The following is a 12,807-nucleotide window of genomic DNA, read 5'->3' as shown; positions in this document are numbered from 1 at the left end:
CCACCCCACCACCAATCGGTGCAGTCACCATTGTTCATTGGAATAAAAATAAATTCGACAACCCCTAACCCTGCAGGTGTCTCTTGCTCTTCTTGTGGTGCACTTGGTGTTAACTAAAAGTGGTTCACCTGTATGGCATAGGTGCCACGTTGACCCATAGGTCCATCCCCGGGTGGTGCTTGGCCGCAAACGAACTGCGGTCCATTGTGGGTGGCCACAAACATTGCGGTCCATATGGTGTATCGATCCCGGCAGCAAACAGCGAAAGTGCAGGCCCACAACTGCGCAGCCAGCACCCCTCTCTCCTCTCTCTCTACCCCAAAGCCAGATCCTCGGAGGTGGGAGACAAAAGAAGCAGACAAGTGAGTAAGGTGGTAAGGGCGCAAAAGTGCACGCAATGTAAGGTGATGCACACTGGGGGCACATGGGAACCAGGTGAGACAGGTACGTTCCTATCGTACGCCCCCCCCCCCCACCAGGTAACCTACATGGCCCCTCCCTTACCCCTTACTGTATCCACAAAACACAACACTACCCATTAACATCTACTTTACAAATCAACAAACATCCCTACTGTCTTCCCCGTTCCTCCCATAAACCAAATTCGTCTTCTCTCCCTCCTAACCAATCAAATTTGCCATTTTCAACTCAACATCAAAATTTGCCATTACCAATTCATCATCAGTCCCTCCTAGGGAGGGAGAGATGGAATCACCCCAATGTCTCATCCACGTCGTGATGCGTCTCACCAATCCACACAGCAATTCTCATTTCCTGCAACAAAACAAAGAAAACACAGGTGTGGAGTCATCATCATCACCTCAGGTAAGTGGCTGCGTATGGTGCGACAGGTTCATCAATCCTAACTATCTCCTAAATGACTTTAACAACTTTACACTACCCGGGGTCTTTCTCCGGCCAAACCATTGGCCCTCTTACACTATGGGTTCTAAAAACCAATTCCCATTGGCCAAACTGTGGTGCTCTTCAATTTGGGGTCTCACTCCCCCGATTCATCTCCCGGTGCCCTCGCACAATTTCTGGGCTGTGGCGTGTACCTCTCCCAGTGGGCCTACCCACCTGCACACCTCCACCACTGCAGTTGCCTCCGAGCTTACCTGCTCCTTACCCTAACCTAACTACCTGGGGCAGGCCCTTCAGCGCTCTCCCCACTCGGTGCCCTCTCTGGCACTGGGCTACCCGGGTCCGTCCTCCGGATCCTCGGGCCCCATCCACAACAACTCTACCGGCTCCCAGAGCCCACCTGCGGCCTCACCTGGCCGACATCCTCACAGTGGTGGAGTGCCCAACCAACTACACGCACTAACAGGCTACACGCCCAGCCATTTCCACAACACTAATGCACCCATTCACAACACCATTCTGCAACCGCACCACAAGTGCCAATATCCAACCACAATTTACCTGTACCCTCTACCTAACACTTACACTACCCGCCCCGGGTACTCGTGAAAGGGGGTCCACTCTTCCCCCATCCACACCTTCGCACCATGCACACCACTCCGTACCACTTACTCCAACTCTCTCCACACACCTGTACTTGCACACCTGTGCTCTCACACCTGGTGCCACCTGCACCCTTCTCTCCCCAAGCGCATTCGCGCTGATCCACACACTCACTACTCATACACTGCTCCACACACCTGTCCAGTTGTACACCTGTGCAATCACACCTGTTCAATTCTCACAAACACGGCATCATCTCAGCTAACTACTCCCTTCTGAAACTTGCGCTTCCCAGTCGTCCCTTTAAACTATTGCGCTCCCTCGTCATTATCATCCACACTAATCTACCTGCGTCCCTACTACAGGTATCAGTCACTAACTAAACTTAACGTCACCTAATGTCAATCCTCGCTAGATCCCTACACACCATATCCTAACCCACCCGGGCTAGTTTTCACTGCCATACACCCCATAAGCTATTGCTCCTTTGCCCCCACCTGTGAGGGATGGTGGATTTGCCATCCCACCACATCGGGGGTCTCTCACTACCACTTTTGCACATCAAATTTCAACAAATTAAAAATTTGCCAATCACTACCCATCATCTGCCAATCACTACTGCCAATCCCTTGCCAATCATCAAATTTTGTTTTTCTCTAATTTTGGGGCCAAAACACTAACCTCATCACCCAGTCTACTCACTAATACCTCTCAGTGCGCCAATCCCTGTCCAAAGCCCGGCTTCGTAAAGCCAAGCAATGGATGCTGGTTGTTTTGTGCCAGCGGCTGGATACATCCGGCACTCGGTGCAGGGAAGGAGGTTTACCCGGGCCGAGATCCCACGCACCATCTCGGCACGGAGCCATCCCATGGCTCGATCTCGGCCTGCCGGAATGCCTCACCAAAAAGTGGTCGCCATGACGACCCTTCCTATCCTGCCGCCCGCTCCGCCTAGTGGAGCACGGACGCGGCCGTTCAAAGCGAGGCCCAGCACGCACCGAGCACCCGATTCGGCTATAAGTCGTTCTAAACTCTATCCCGTCTAACGTCGATGCTTCACCTGGACGCTTACTATACACCCCGCAGCCCGTTCCTTGCTCACACATCCAGCTGTGCCCATGCTCCTCGTACCCTTCCTTACACACCCAGGTACACCCATTCCACTCACAGCCTTGGTCACACACCTGACCACCGAACACTTTGGCACACATTCGTTGCCCGCACACCTCACCAATACACCGCTTCGTGCCCCCTCCTCGGTCACCTCCTCTGTGACAATCACAGGTGTGCCCTCATTCGCACACCCAACCACGTGCCTCACCACCAACTCCAGCGTGCATTCCCACTCACGCTCTACCATTCCAGGTGTGCATCCTTCCATCCCAGGTGTACATCCTCGCTCACCTGTCACAACCAGCTCACTCTCCTTGTCACTCTCACTACTCTCACCACCACTCTTGACAGCGCACTCACCCTTACTCTTGACAGCGCACTCTTTCCTCATGCACCTGTCCGCCACACACCTTTCTCGCGCACACTCTCCCGTTACACCCTCTGTAACACTCACCACAGGTGTGCATTCTTCCTTGCCTTTGACTGTGCACTCTTTCCCCATGCACCTGTCCGTCACACACCTTTCTCGCGCACACCTTTCTCGCGCACACTCTCCCGTCACACCCTCTGTAACACTTACCACACCGCGCTTCCATGTGCTCCCTCGCACACACGCTACGACCGACTCACTCTCGCTAGCACCCTCACTCCTTGGCACGCACTTTTTTTCTCACACACCCCAGAGTCGGACTTTCTCGCACACCTCCTCTTTCGCACACCAGACCTGTCGCACACTTCACCAACGGCCTCTCACGAACACCCGGGTCCATCTCGACCCCCAAGCTTCTTAAATCACCTGGCGCATCATACGCACGACCATATTGGTCACCCCTTACACCGGGTCCTCTTCCTCTTCGCTTCTCCTCCATCACCTGCGAATCCCTCATCCGGTTAATGAGCACATCATCACGATCCAAACACAGACTTTGGACCAATTCTTTTATCTCCTCTTTTATTTCTTTCTTATCCCCTCTCCGTCGCTTCTTAATTTCGCTCACCCCCTCTTCCACTTCTTTCTGTGTCGCTTTCAACCCTCCTAATACCGCAGTGTTCCTTTGAACCTGCTCCACTAACTCCGTCTGTCCCACCGTCAGCTGCTCCACCTCCTGCGTCAGGTCCTCTATGCCCCCTTGTAACTTTACAGTCCCCTTTCTCACCTCCTTCTCCATGTGCTCCTCACAGTGCCTCACCTCCTCGCGCACTCCTCCGACCTCCTCACTCACACCTCTTCTAATCTCCTCTCCCATCACTTGCATCTCCTGCCCAGATGCCACCCTCATCTGCTCCATTTCCTCCCTGTGAGCATCCAGTTTGGCTTCTACCCCCATTCTGACCCCCTCTATCTGCTGCTCCATTTGTTTAACTTCCCTTTCCGCTTGGTCCCTCATGTCCCTCAATTTGCCTTCCATACTGTTTTCTAACCCCTCTAACCCATTTTTCACTCCCTCTATCTGATTCTCCTGGGCAGCCATTCTATTTTCTACCCCCTCTAACCCCATTTGCATCCCTTCCATTTGATTCTCTTGAGCGGCCATTCTGTTTTCTACCCCCTCTAACCCCTTTTGCATCCCTTCCATTTGATTCTCTTGAGCGGCCATTCTGTTTTCTACCCCCGTTAACCCATGTTTCACCTCTTTTATCCCGTTGTCTAACCCCTCAAATTTCTTTTCTAATCCCTCACCGGTACCCCTCATTTGGCCCTCTAATCGCCCACTATCAACCCTCATTTGCTCACTCTGAGCATCCATCCGGTTCCCCATTACCCCCAATTGCTCACTCTGAGCATCCATCCGGCCCTCCAATCGCTCACTATTCTGGGCCATAAGGGCCTTCATTTGTATAAAAAAAAGGTTCAAATCCATTGGCATCTCCGGTTCGACTACCGCGACCATGGGCGTGGCTAAATGTGGCGCCGCTGTAATCACGTGCGCTAGAGCGCCATTTTGTGCACCTGCTACCCTCGCTGTTTCGCTCTCCTCATGTCCCTCATGTCCCTCAATTTGGTCCTGGACCGACCCTGCTTCACTCTCCGCTACCGGACCCCAGCCGTCTTGATCCGCCATAGCGCGACTTGCAAAATTCGAGTTTCGTAAAACAAATCCATATTTTTTTTTTTTTTCGTTATAATTTCGGCGAGCGCAGTAACCGCGGGACCGCGCTCCGGCTCGATTTTGTCGAGCGCAGTACGCGCTCCGAACCGATTTTCCCTCCCAAAATTTGGGCCTAACTAATTTAGTCCCGGGTCCGAATCTCACTCCTCGACACCAATTGTTACTCTAATAGTACAATTGGTGTTCCAAAATTTGGGCTAAATAAATTTAGTCCCAGGTTCGAATCCAACTCCTGACAACCAATTGTTACAGACACGACTTTGATGTTAAGGTGGGCCGAGCGGAATGGCCGTCGTGTCCGCACAAATTACCCGATTGTACTCGAACGTTGACGGAGCCGCGCTACGCTGGATCAATAAGGAAAAAGAAGACACCCGGCTGGGTTATAATGACAGACACCAATGTTTCGATTCTCAATTATATTCGTACGGAAAAGGTTAGATTACAGGGGCTAGAGGTATATCACAGGAAGACAAGCACTTAGACACAATCTTATATTATTCCCCAACAGACGACAGGCAAACGGGACAAGGCTGACTCACACGGGGGTTGATGGCAGGAAAGCGGTTGTCGATGGCTCCAGGTCCTCCTGGGCTCAGGGCAGGATCGACCCGGTCCGGTCCAGAGATGCGGAAGGTTGCACAGCGCTCGAAGTGGCGTCTTTTCGTCTCAAGCTGGGGGCGCATCTCACGTCACATCCGGCGCGTGGCCGCGTATATCCGGCGGGGAGTGACACGCCCTCGGCTCGTTAGCTCCGCCTCGTGGAATCGGCACGTTGCTTCTCATTGGGTGCGTGCGGGGGGTTTACCAGGCTCCGCCCTTGACGAGGAGCTGACAAGGAGCCCCTTCGTGGTAACCCCGTGGAGCGCATGGTCTGGAGCGCATCGTCTGGAGCGCATTGTCGATGGCGGCGAACCGAGCCGGTGGGAGGACGCACACTCCCCCCCGCGCAGCGCCGTGCCCCTCTGTTGTTGTAGACGGGGAAGAAGATGGGAGGAGGTATGGGAAAGGTCCTAAACTCACTACTGGTGCCATATAATCACATTCTGGTGCAACGAAGAGTCATAATTAATGGAAACGAGGCCTTAACTGACATAGACTAAGAATAACTAGCAAGATGTCCGAAAGTTGTCTACGTGTGGTGCGGTGGACCTGGGCACGACATTTAATGGGGGAATAAGGGGAAGGTCGGCTCTACTGATTGTTGTTTACAGACAATGGGACTAGGGAATGGGGGATTGGGGATAGTTGGGGAGTATTGGGGAAAATAGGGGAATATTTACAAACGGATATGGAGGCCAAATTCCATATTCGCAACAATATATATATATATATATATATATATATATATATATAAATTTTTTCAGCAAGAATCAGCCACATTGCCATCTTTCGACACATCCTCTCCCTCTCCAATTTAATCACAATGCCTTTCATTGATTTATTTGTCTTCGTGAAGATCCCAGTGATATTATTGTTGTTGGACCAGTCTGCATCTTCGGCATTTCCATCACATGATGCAGATTTCGAATGGGGACCACACACCAATAGAAATACCATCGCATTTTACGATGATTTACTATTATTCCACCATTACCATCGGGAAAGACCTAAACAGCCAATGTGGGTCATGTTACTGGCATGGTTAATGCTTATGTGTCGGGAAAAAGGACAGGGCGTCGTGGGCGCCAGGAATTGCAGAAGGCACGGCCCAAGTGGCCGCCAGCCCGGTGATTTTTGTGACAACATTGTGCCCAAACAGGAAGGCATGGTCGCCTTGAATTTTGTGTCCTAGGCACATTGCAGGAGAAGGACAGGGTCTCGGCGTGTCGAGTGAAGTTTAGTGGCGGAAATGGGTGAGACTATCTCGAGACTATGGGCAGCACATGTTAGATCATGTAGCGATGTGGGGGAGCTTAAAATTATGTAGGAAACATGGAAGGATTACATTCCAGGGCCTCAAGGGGAGGAAATAGGGGAAGAAACATCACCAGTTCACAGTGGGGGAGCCATATTCTGTGAAACTCCAGAAGAAGGCTTTGTACACCATTGTTGACCGATAATTTTTCATTGCTAAACAGATGTCACCTTTATTTATTTTTCCAAAGGTTTAGCATACATCACCACCATGCTTCATCTCGCACAGGAAAATAGTTAATTTAATAAAACTCGTATCTGCTTTCATTCCCATATACGCAGCAATATATTTTGGTCTGAGACGTCCAAACCAGTATGGCCGGAAGCATATTCTTGCTTTGGGGTTATTGCCCTCGCCAGGGGAGGAGGTATTGCATTTGGATCCGTTTGTTTGTGTATGTCTGTGTCTTCACACGTAATGTGCTAACATAGGCCACAACCGTCACCTGGTGGTAGCTAGTATTACACGTTATCTTTTTCAACCAAGTACCTCTTTAAAGTATGTACAATGAGAATGTGAGTACGTCTATAAAGTACATACTATTAGAATGTAAGTACATCGACAAATGATGTACTATTAAGAATATGAGTGCATCTATAAAGTACAGTACTTATTATAAAAATACGTCTACTTCAGTAAAATACGTGTACTTATCTATAAAATACGTACGTATATAAAATATATATGATTAGAACACAAATAATAAAACTGAAAGGGTCTGTTTATCCGATGTATGAACATAAACCGACGTCATCAATGCATCGTCTATGCATCACAAAAACACACCAGAACAGAACTATCGGGGATACTTCTTCATGGTGGTTGCACCTCCCAATGCAAGTCTGGGGCCAAATCTTCCCCATTATTCCCTGCAGTCCGGATTCATCAGGGCAGCACGGTCACGGTCAGTGTGCTAATCGGTCCCCATGGACTGGCCCTTTCCCTCTCTCTCTCTCTCTCTGTCTGTCTCTCTCTCTCTCTCTCTCTCTCTCTCTCTCTCTCTCTCTCTCCTGCTCTCTCTCTCTCTCTCTCTGTCTCTGTCTCTCTGTCTCTCTCTCTCTCTCTCTCTCTCTCTCTCTCTCTCTCTCTCTCTCTCTCTCTCTCTCACAGTGACTGACTCATCCCTCTGCAGTGCTGCTCTACCGATGCAGATTCAAAACTGTGTCACCGAGTCGCTCATCGATTCGGTAGATTGTGCTCCACAAGAGGATGAAACCGAGGCTTCAACTTCTGACGAGCACAAATATCACCATGGCATCGTGGATTGCACAGTGGAGCTCTCCAGCGAATCCCCAGAGATACTGACAATTCCCATAGTGACCATGGAGGCCGACATCCTCGATCCTGGAGGGACCTTGTCAGACTTGTCGGAATCTGATGAGGATGAGGAGGTGCCTGAGTTGTCTCAGTCTCAGTTGAGTCAGCCAATGATATCTCCTCAACTCGTACTCTCCTTTCTGAATGAAACCTATAGACAGCGAAATGTAGTTATCAGGGATACATTTCCTGATTTAGGTTCATTTATTCAATCAGCAAAGGAAATAACAAGAAAGGGCAAAGAATTTCCACTAACAAGGTCACAATTTCACCGACTCAGGAAATTTATTACAAAAGCCGGTCTTGAGATTTCGCAACACCCAATCAAACCTTTTGATAAGGAATGAAGCAAATTACCTTTGGCACCTTGAACATTAACGGTGGAGGTGCAAACCCAAACCGCCAAGCTCAAGTGCAAAGTTTTTTTCGGCGCAAAAATGTCGATGTACTTTTACTGCAGGAAACGCACATCACCCAGAACGTGGAATATGATTGGTGTCGCGTTTTTGGGGGACAGTGCTTTTTTAGCAACCTGTCTTCCTTTTCGGCAGGTGTTGCTTTCGTACTTCGACCAGGGCTAGTACCTGAGTCAATCCTCTTCCAGGAGATTGTTAAAGGCCGATTCAGCTCTCTTGAACTGGAGGTTAATAATTTCCGTTTCACATTATTCAATGTGTACGCACCAAGTGAGAGCACAGAACGGAAAGCTTTCTTTGCGTCTGTGATTAATCACCTGCAGACAGTTGATCTAAACCAATGTGTGTGTATCGGGGGTGATTTTAACTGTACCTTTGAACCTGTAATGGACAGGAACTCGGCAGAACCTCATCCCGAATCATGTATTGATTTATCCCTTTTCCTTTCTCGGGTGGGTTTGCTAGATGTATGGAGGGTACTTTTCCCCAATGAACCTCAGTTCACCTGGAGCCGCATCACCAGAGGAAGAGTGTCCTTTGCGAGACTCGACCGATGGTATATAAACTCACCGTTTAGAAATGCTATAGTCTCTCCAGATTATTTTCCGTCAATATTCTCAGACCATCATTTAGTAACCATGGGATTTCTTTTTCCTCAGTCAATAAATAAAAGTGCATACTGGAAATTTAATACCAGTCTTCTAGAAGATGGTCTATTTAAAGAAGCCTTCCAAGTTTTCTGGGCTAATCAAATCCAAAGAAAGCCCTCTTTTTCTTCAGTTAATCTTTGGTGGGACAATACGAAAGCCCAGATTCGGGTGTTTTGTCAACAGTTTAGAGCAAACATTACAAATGTTAAGAATATAACAATGACTTGTTTGGAAGCTGACATTGTACAGCTCGAAGGTAAACTTGCTAAAAATAATAATGCAAGAAACTTCCAGTTATTACTAGAAAAGAAGACTCAGCTGAGAGAGTTAATCCAGGAGAAAGCAGCAGGGTTGTTGCTCAGACTAAGGGTTAAGAACTTAAAGGTTTTAGATACCCCTAGTAAAGCTTTTTTTCGTCTGGACTCTGTCAGTAAAGCACCCAAGACCATTTTTTCTGTAATTAATCCTGGCGGAGCTGTCGTTGTAAATCCCAGAGACAGACGGTTATGTGTTCAGGACTTCTTTTCCAAACTGTTTTCAAAACAGGTTGTTTGTGATGAAACAATGAGACTTTTAACCTCTCACCTATCCTCGTTATCCGAGTCCCAGCGGCTGGATATGGACTCGCCAATTACGCTCGAGGAGTTAACGCAAGCCCTGGCTGGAATGGACTTGGGAAGAGCCCCTGGAATCGATGGTCTGCCGGCTGAATTTTATGTGGAATTTTGGGAACTATTAGGTCCAGAACTGATGCATGTTCTTGAATCATCACTGACTCATGGAGAATTGCCTTTAAGTTTGAGAAGAGCGGTGATGTCCCTTCTTCCAAAGGCTGGTGATTTGCGACAAATGAAGAATTGGAGACCTGTTTCTCTACTATGCACTGATTATAAAATCCTTTCAAAAGTTCTGGCGAATCGAGCTAAAAGGGTAATTTGCGATTTGGTTCACCCTGATCAGAGTTATTGTATTCCAGGTAGATCTATGTATGATAACATATTTTTCATTAGAGATCTCATAGATGGCAACTGTGTGCAGAATGACTTTGGTATAATTTTTCTTGATTTAGAAAAGGCTTTTGATAGCATCGATCATGTCTTTTTGAATCATGTGCTTGAAGCCTGTGGATTTGGAGATAATTTCAGAACTTATATTGCTTTATTGTACAACAATATATTCAGTTTAGTTAAGGTGAACAATGAGCTTTGTTCTCCCATACAGGTTCAAAGGGGGGTAAGGCAAGGTTGCCCCGTCTCCGGCTTACTGTTCACCCTTGTAATGGAATCACTTCTCGTGTTACTAAGGAATAACGTTTCTGGAATGAGTATATCTCCTGATCATCCTCCAGTTGTCGTATCGGCGTATGCTGATGATGTTGCAATCATTGTTAAAAACAATAACGACATTGCAGCTCTGGCTAAGTGCCTACATTTGTTTGGTTTAGCTTCCTCGTTGAAGTGCAACTGGGAAAAGAGCAAAGCGCTATGGGTTCCCTCTGTCAGGGACAGTGCATCTAGAATGGCGCAAGACCCGCCAATACACCTTCCTGCAAGTTTAAAGTGGGTGGATGGAGGTGTTCGCTATCTTGGAGTGTTCCTTGGATCCCCACAGTACGGCCAGAAAAACTGGGAAGGTGTCGCTGAACGCGTAAAAAAGAGATTGAGTATATGGAGGAGAGCCCTGCCTCACCTTTCGTATAAGGGCCAAGTTTTGGTAGTCAAGAACCTCGTCGCCTCCTTCTTGTGGCACAGATTCATCTGCCTGCAACCACCAGAAGGCTTGGTGAAGGAAGTGCAAAGGCAACTGTTGGAGTTCTTTTGGGGAGGGCATCACTGGTTATGGCCAAATGTTGTATGCCGTCCATTGGCCGAGGGTGGCCAGAGTATGGTCGACATCAGGAGCCGCATAATGGCCTTTCGGCTATGCACTGTGCAAAAACTTTTGGTGAAAGAACAATTACCAAACCATGTTTTGGCCACCCACATTTTGCGGCAAGCTGGCGGGCTGGGATATGGCCGCGAATGTTTCTTGGTCCTGCTTCAACAAGTTGACACATCTCCTCTTCCTGTTTTTTATCAGTGTGTGTTGAATGCTTGGCAGAACCTCACAGTGTGCCGTCAAGAAGACAACTACAACATCCATATGTTTGCACAAGAGCCTTTGTTCTGCAATCGGCTTTTCCCAAACATACCCAAAAGTAGGGACCTCTGCCAGCATTTCATAATTGCCGGCATCACAAAAGTATGGCACCTCCGGCAAGTTTCAGGTTGCGGGTGGAAATCAGCTCGAGAAGTAGCCGAGCTAGCAGGAATTCGGTCCGAAAGAGTGACTGCAAAAGTGTTGAGAGAGGTGATACGAATAGGGGTACGGCTGAGAGTATGCTGGTCCCACGAGCTCGAACCATTGCACGATGAGTGGGTTTTTCCTGGGTTACTGGTGCACTTCAAGTTGGAAGACTTACCCCCGGTTAGCATGGGGATAAGCCCCTTTCAAGAGACTAGCAGTAAAGAGCTATACAAGTCATGTGTCAAGTTACTGCTGGGGGATACGCCGCTAAATGGAGTAATCCGGTGGAAGAGACTGTTGCCTGTGGGACCCCCCTCTGAACCTGTATGGAACTCCATGTATAGCAAGCTCATAAGTAAAAGATCTGGTGATCTCCAATGGAGACTGATCCACTGGATAGTCCCCTCCAATAAGTTAATCAACCATTTCTCTCCTACATCCACATGTTGCCCATTCTGCATATGTACGGAGGACGTGTTCCACACCTTCATTAATTGTGTGAGATTGGTTCCTTTGTTTCGGTGGTTTAATCTTGTGGCACACAGAATGAAGGTTGTTTTCTCGTTGCGTTCTTTTATTTTCGGCTTTAATGCCAAGTCAAGCAAGGAAAATATGTTAATGAGGTTTCTTGTCGCAACAGCCAAGCTGGCAATATATCTCTCAAGAAGGGAGAAATTGAACGGTAAACCTGCCGGGGAATGCAATGTAATGTTGTTTTTCAATGCCCTCGTGTCAGCAAGACTTAAACTAGAGTTTTGTTTCTATAAGGATGCAAACAATCTTGATGAATTCACCAATACTTGGTGTCATGAAGGGTTGTGTGAGGTTCGTGAGAACCAACTGGTAATATTTTTGTAGGTTGTATAAAGTTAATGTTTTATTTTGGCAAATTGTGTGCCGTGATACTTCTGTAACCTTTTTGTTTCATTGCTTTTTCATGTATTTATGATTGGTGTAAAGATATAAATACAATTTTTTTGTATTATTATGATAATAAAAGGACTTCAAAAGTCAAAAGTCTCTCTCTCTCTCTCTCTCTCTCTCTCTCTCTCTCTCTCTCTCTCTCTCTCTCTCTCTCTCTCTCTCTCCATCTCTCCATCTCTCTCTCTCTCTCTCTCTCTCTCTCCCTTTCTTACTCCATTTCTCTCTCCCTTTCTCTCTCCCTTTCTCTCTCCCTTTCTCTCTCCCTTTCTCTCTCCCTCTTTCTCTCTCTCTCTCCTGCTCTCCCTCCCTCCCTCTCTCTCTCCCCCCTCTCTTTCTAACTCTGTCGTGGCCCTGCCTTTGTGAAGGTGGGGGTACACCATCTGGGATGTGGGGGATCTCTGGGTCTCTCATGCAAGATTGATCAGCTGTCTCTGTGCCGCTGGCTTGGTCGAGAGAACTGTCCCGGGCTAAACAACAACAACAACACAACAGAACACAAACACCACACAAAACAAGTCTTGGTTGGGGTCTGCAATGTGTGGTTGCTCTTTCTCGTTATTATCATTATTCCGCAGCAAAATACGTTTTTCTCGGAGACGGCATAC

The 12,807-nt window shown here is 48.0% G+C and overlaps 1 protein-coding gene across 6 annotated transcripts in view; it reads left to right on the top strand.

Annotated features, from left to right (window-relative positions):
• The window catches only part of LOC137415685 (uncharacterized), a 145,809-nt gene that overhangs the window by 120,005 nt on the left and 12,997 nt on the right, over positions 1-12,807 (top strand). The gene's annotated exons all lie outside the window — the stretch shown is intronic.

This window comes from Myxine glutinosa, chromosome 8 (genome assembly GCF_964187855.1).
Source record: "Myxine glutinosa chromosome 8, kmMyxGlut1.1, whole genome shotgun sequence".
Taxonomy (NCBI): Eukaryota; Metazoa; Chordata; class Myxini; order Myxiniformes; family Myxinidae; genus Myxine; species Myxine glutinosa.
Note: the sequence above shows the minus strand (reverse complement) of the source record. Positions and strands in the feature narration are given on the sequence as shown.